Source organism: Nanorana parkeri, unplaced genomic scaffold, assembly GCF_000935625.1.
Source record: "Nanorana parkeri isolate BGI_ZX_2015 unplaced genomic scaffold, ASM93562v1 scaffold941, whole genome shotgun sequence".
NCBI classification, from domain to species: domain Eukaryota; kingdom Metazoa; phylum Chordata; class Amphibia; order Anura; family Dicroglossidae; genus Nanorana; species Nanorana parkeri.
Genome location: NW_017307209.1, coordinates 510,332 through 516,387, shown reverse-complemented (window position 1 = coordinate 516,387; position 6,056 = coordinate 510,332). Strand labels below are relative to the sequence as shown.

Here is a 6,056-nt window from a genome sequence, read left to right as displayed (position 1 = left end):
ATATATATATATTTCTGTTTCCTGTAACTGGCTTCTGGTTTTCCTTATCATCTTCTACAAATTATTCTGCTTGATGTAAAATCTAGCAACTCACTAGGTATGTAAAATGTCACAGAAGACAACTATGCCCACTGGTCATGTGTTTAATTGCAAAAATCAGCTTCAAGGGCACCAAGCAGTACGGTTTTAGATGCAGCTGTCCCAAGGAAGGGGATAACTCCAAGCAAGTATGTTTTAGCTGGTACTATAATTGAATGGAAGATGTGACTAAGATATGTTACAATGGCAGTTTGAAAATATATAATACCCTGCTCCAAAGAATCTCTATTATAAATGAAGTTTTATAGCACATGCCAAATATCCATTTAGAAAATTGCTGTTCAGGAAGGTCTTTAATGATGGGTTATATTACATTGTACAAGCATGTCTCTGACTACATGTACAAATATCCCACACAGATTATCCCCCTTGCTATAGCCTCTCCCGCTTGCTTCAAAATCACAGTGTTACAGTCATAGTGATAACAGGGACAAGGAGATGGAGGAAATGCTTTTTATTGCCTGCAGAAGGCTGGTGATATTATTATTCCTAGATTCCTTCTCTCAGACAGTGCATTCTTAGAAGTCTCACTTTGACATAAATGTGTGCTAATGGATTCCCAGGTATGCTCTTCCTCCATGGCCTTCATGCTATATTGCACAATAGGGATAGACAGCAGAGCCAGACAGTTTGTTATTAGGCCCTGCCACAGGAAACTATACCTCCTAGCTTTCTGCATGTAAAAAGCCAATCTAGCCTTGATCTGTTTGATCGTCTCCTCTGCTGTATCATACTGGGTCCTGCTCCCCCAGCCTACTTTCTTCTGTCATCAGGAGTCAACTACCTCTTACTCTACTTGCCTCCTGATGACATACTGCCTGATCCACCCTCCTCCAAAGCTGCAGGAGCAGGGGCGCCTCAATCTTGCCTAGGCAAGAATGGAGGCAGAAAGTGGGCTGGACTGTTGTAATAACATTTTTTTTTTTAAAAGAGGGACAACTAAGAAGAAAAGGGACAGAGGATATTTGTCCCAAAAGAGGGACAGTTAGGAGCTATGATGAACTCCTTGAGAGATATGAGATAGAGGTTGATGCTGGTCCCCAGTGTAGTATATGGAATTATTAGCTAGTGGTTTTATAAATGCTGTATCTTAATTGTAAACTTTGTATTATTTTTTGTGAACCATGGAAAACTGTTTCTTGTATCTTAGCTGTAGGGGCACTTAACTCGATTTAGTAAAATCATTAGTTTGCTTGTCACACTGATGATCTTAGGCGATGCTTCAGGGATGCCTTACTCTGATACACAAAAAGTAGGGTATCCCTCTGTTCCATACACAAGTGTGTATTATATGCACTTACATTTAAGGCTAGGACTATGCGAATAAAAATTAATTACCCATGGCTCTAATTGCCTGTTTCTAAGCATGTATCTCCTTGCTTTACAGGCTAGCAGGGATTTTACAACTGAGTAAAACTCATGATGATCGTGAACATATGCCCAGAGGAGCTCATAGCCAGCTAACTTGGAAATGTTTTAAATCCCACAAAGCATTCACAATGCCATGTGTGCCCTAGCTCTTCCGTATAATAAGCCTTTGCGTGTGCTCCCAAAACATGCCCACTAGCTATTTTAAGCAGGCATTCTTATGAAAAATCTTGCTGGTGTATCACCAGCACATCATACGTATCTTCAAGCTTCTTTATTTGTCATCATCAGGCAAACAGTGACCCCATTGCATTAGCACTCCGAAACGTCACTGTATTTATTTAACTAATAAAGAAGGACACGATGTGCTGGTGATCCACACTTACGTTTATGACTTTGCAATAGCACCATTCATGGTAGATCACCACTTAAGGCCCAAAAACTTAAGGGCCCAATACCATTTGGAGGTCACAACATCTCTCTGTTCACTTTTGATAAATCTGTGAAGATTTAGTGAAACCACAAAGCTGCTTATCCACTCGCTTGTTATCTCTCGTCTCGACTATTGTAACTCTCTCCTCACTGGCTTACCTCTACACAGGCTATCCCCTCTTCAATCTATCATGAATGCTGCTGCCAGACTTATCCACCTAACATCAATCCCTGCACTGGCTTCCAATAGCCCAAAGGATAATATTCAAAATATTAACAGTCACTTACAAAGCCACCCACAACTCTGCCCCTGGCTATATCTCAAACCTTGTCTCTAAGTATCACCCTAAACGTCCCCTCCGCTCCTCCCAAGACCTCTTGCTCTCTAGCTCCTTTGTCAACTCCTCCCATGCTCGCCTCCAGGACTTCACTAGAGTCTCCCCCATTCTGTGGAACTCTTTACCCCATATATAACCTGTCCGTCTATCTCCTACTCTGACTACCTTTAGGCATTCCCTTAAGACTCATCTCTTCAGGGAAGCTTATCCGACCTCAACCTAACCACTGAAATATCAATTTCTCAAACAATCCATCCCCACACAGCTACCTCATCATGAATCACTTCTCCCTCCCTTTTAGATTGTAAGCCCTCAGGGGCAGGGCCCTCCTTACCATCTTGTATTGAATTGCATGGTAAATGTCTTCCTTATATTGTAAAGCTCTGCACAAACTGTTGGCGCTATATAAATCCTGCATTATAATAATAATAATGCATTTAAATAGCCCGATGAAATTTACAGAGTAGAATATTATAGGGCTGCGGAAATTAACGATTAATCCCTCGATTAAGCGTTAATTTTTTTGATCGTTTAAAACTATTTTGATCGGTACTCACCTCTCCGCCGGCTTCCGGGTCTTCCGTCGGAGATCCGGTGACGTCATGGACATCAACGTCACCGGACTCCTCCCCCTTCCCCAAGTGGCTCTGGGGAAGGGGGAGGAGTTCCGGTGACGTCGATGTCCGTGACGTCACCGGACTCCTCCCCCTTCCCTTCGTTACCTGACGGAATCACTTGGACCGGTGAGTCTCATGGTTCATGAGTGCATCGAATGTGTGGACAATTTTAGCTGCCAGTTGCCTGAAATATACTAATGGCAGTTCCCTGCAAAAGAAGAGGTAATATACTCACCTCTCTGTTCAAGTGCTGCATCCTCTGTCAGTTTCTTCAGCTTTCAACACTACCAGGAATGTTGGATACCTGTATCCCTCACTACACACTGTGGTTTAATCCTCCAACCCCTACAGGACACAGTATTGATGTACGGGTCAGTGGATGGAACCACAGTGTGCAGTGTGGTACAAATCCCAGAAGTGTCAAATGCTAATGAGCCTGATAGAGGCTGCAGTGCTTGGATGGAGACAAGGGCCACCGGATAGGTGAGTATATTACCTCTACTATAGCAGGAAACTGATAATAAAATTTTTATTTTTTTTAGGGTGACTGACGGGGTCAATTGTAAACTAAAACAGTGCAAATTAGAATGCAATAATGATTGATATAACAATATTTTTGGTGTTTTTTTTTTTTTTTCTATAAGTGTATCTACTTCCCAGTCAGCATCCCATACATTTGTGGATACTGGACCAGCACTTTTATTCCAGCTTAGAGATCCATTTTGTGTGGTTTTACAAGAAATCAGAATGCGCCCTATTACCTAAAAGTAGTTGGATCTGTATGTGCGTTATAATTAATCGAAATTAGTCGATTAATCGATTAAAACAAATTTTGATTAATCGAACAGGAAAATTTTAATAATTACCAGCCGTAGAATATTATAATTCAAATCAATAAATGTATGGGAGCTGCCATTGCTGACTTGTTTTTAAGAGTGTGAAGGCTGCTACCTTGTCGTTCTGATCCCAACTTCACTAATGTATCACTGGACAAGGAAAGACCACCACTGCAGGGAGAAAGACAAAGGCCAAAGTTAGGAATGGCCATTAATTGCTATGAACCATTCTGCCACAGACCCTGCCCTTATCCTTGTCTTGGGGTACAGGAATCCAATGAAACGTCTGCTTCTGCTTAATGATCATACAGGATTACAATTAGTTATTAGCAGGATGTGCTAGGCATATAAACACCCTGCTGTTTTATATAAAATCACACTTATACTTTGAATAAGTATTTTTAAAGTATTTTTATCATATGTGAATATAATAAGAAAACATGATTTCCCTGGTGTGGGAAAGTGACTATTGCTCAGTCTCAGTTATAAGTCTTTTGGCCCATTTAGGGCAAAGCATCAGTTTCTCTTTAACCATACCATCTCCAGCATTATATGCTTACCAATTCTTAACTCCCTTACGTCTCCATTCAGTGTTCAAGCCAAAGGAAATACCCATTATTTCTGGGTAAGGAGCAACTTGTGACTCACTTCAGATGACAGCACTGGGCCAGTCAGCACTGTCGCACAGGGAGTTTTATCCCTATGTGAGATACAACTACAGTTTCTTGTAGCTTACACTGGTCTTTCCTTTAGCCCACAGTGGCTGGACAGAGTGACGGGAGAGTAAAGTAGAATATGCATCTGTGGAGTTCTGCAGTGAACCTGTTGCTTTTCTCTTCATGGAAAAAGTACAGACTCATTGTATTAAATTAATTTCTAGGTTCTAACATAACTGAATAGCAGGCACCTGCTACACGAGTGCCCAGGGACTTCTGAAAAATGAATTTGCTTCCTAAATTTGAGACCCTAAACTCCCTAACAACTTTCTCAGCTATTTGATGATCCATAAAGCTGAACTTAAGGGAACAATTCCATTTTAGGAAAAGTAAAATACTTTCTTAATAGCAGACATAGTACAGAGCATGTTTGTACCTTCCTCAGTAGTCAATACGTATGTATTATAGGGAGTTGGCTCGCCAATTGTTATAGAAAGCAGGGTTTTCATTTGTATAAGCTGGCTCGGGTATAAAAGTGCTAGAGAAAGCTTTTAATATTACATGCAGGTGCCTCAATATGCCTGTGAGTTAGTCATGCTTGCTCATCTTTTGGAATAGAAAGTGTTGATTTAAATGAAGTGTTAAACAATGTTGCAAATAAAATATTCAGAGGTCAGCTTTGATCATTTTAAAAACATTGAATTGTTTTCTTGGTTTAACAGTGTCCTTTAGGCTTTACAAGCATCTGTGTTTTGGTGGGTAAAAAGAAAAAAAGGGCAAATGTATTCAGCCTACAGCAACAAGCATGCTTTAGATGTTGGTGAGAAGCCTACTGTTTCTATGGCAACAAACTACTATCATGCAACCAGTGATACATGACCAAATACACGGAATACATGCACAGGAATCCTAATAAGAATTATCTGTGTCCATTGAAGAATATGTTAAAGGCAATAGGCTGAAATGCAGTATATCTCTCAACAGAATGAAACAAATAAATGAAAGCATATTTACTATTACATTGTATACTGTATACTGTATACATGTGGTGTTCTCTCTAAAAGCGAACCTGTATTTAATCTGTTAGTTTTTTTGGTTTGAATATTTGGATATATTAGGGTATCACTTATTCAAAAATACTAAAGATTAAGGTGCAAATTGAAGTAATCCAAAAGCAACTCATTACAGTTAATCTTTTGCTGGCATCTGATTGTTTGCTATGGGTTACAGCTGCTTTCATTTAATTATTACCCAATACATTGTACATTGTTATAGTAAATATACCCAATAATGTCATCTACCTGCTGTAAGAGTCTCCTTAAAATGTTGGTTTCTGATTAAGGATGTGTTCTATGTAAACCAGTGTTTTTTTCTTTTTCATTGCTGTGAATAGGAAGGTAGAAAAAACTTTGTAAAATGAATTGGATATTTTACATTTTATTAAAGGAGAACTCATTTGGAATGTAAAAGGGCAGCATAAATACAAATAAAAAAGAAGACTTTTGCTGCAATTTTTACCTTCAATTTGGAGCAGTAATACCATTTCACTACTAGATGTTACCAGCATTCCAGGTTCAATGACAACCAGCATCATTCAACCCACTTCCTCTGAGCTCAGGCAGTGTCAGGATTTTCTGGATGGACCCACCCCCTGGGGAACATCATCGTGCAACCTGTGCTCATAGTATTAATGCACTGAACAATATTTAC

General features: G+C 39.7%; 1 protein-coding gene across 1 annotated transcript in view; it reads left to right on the top strand.

The window, feature by feature from the left end:
• FRMD3 (FERM domain containing 3) overlaps positions 1-6,056 on the top strand; it is a 163,851-nt gene that overhangs the window by 68,531 nt on the left and 89,264 nt on the right. The window lies entirely within an intron of this gene.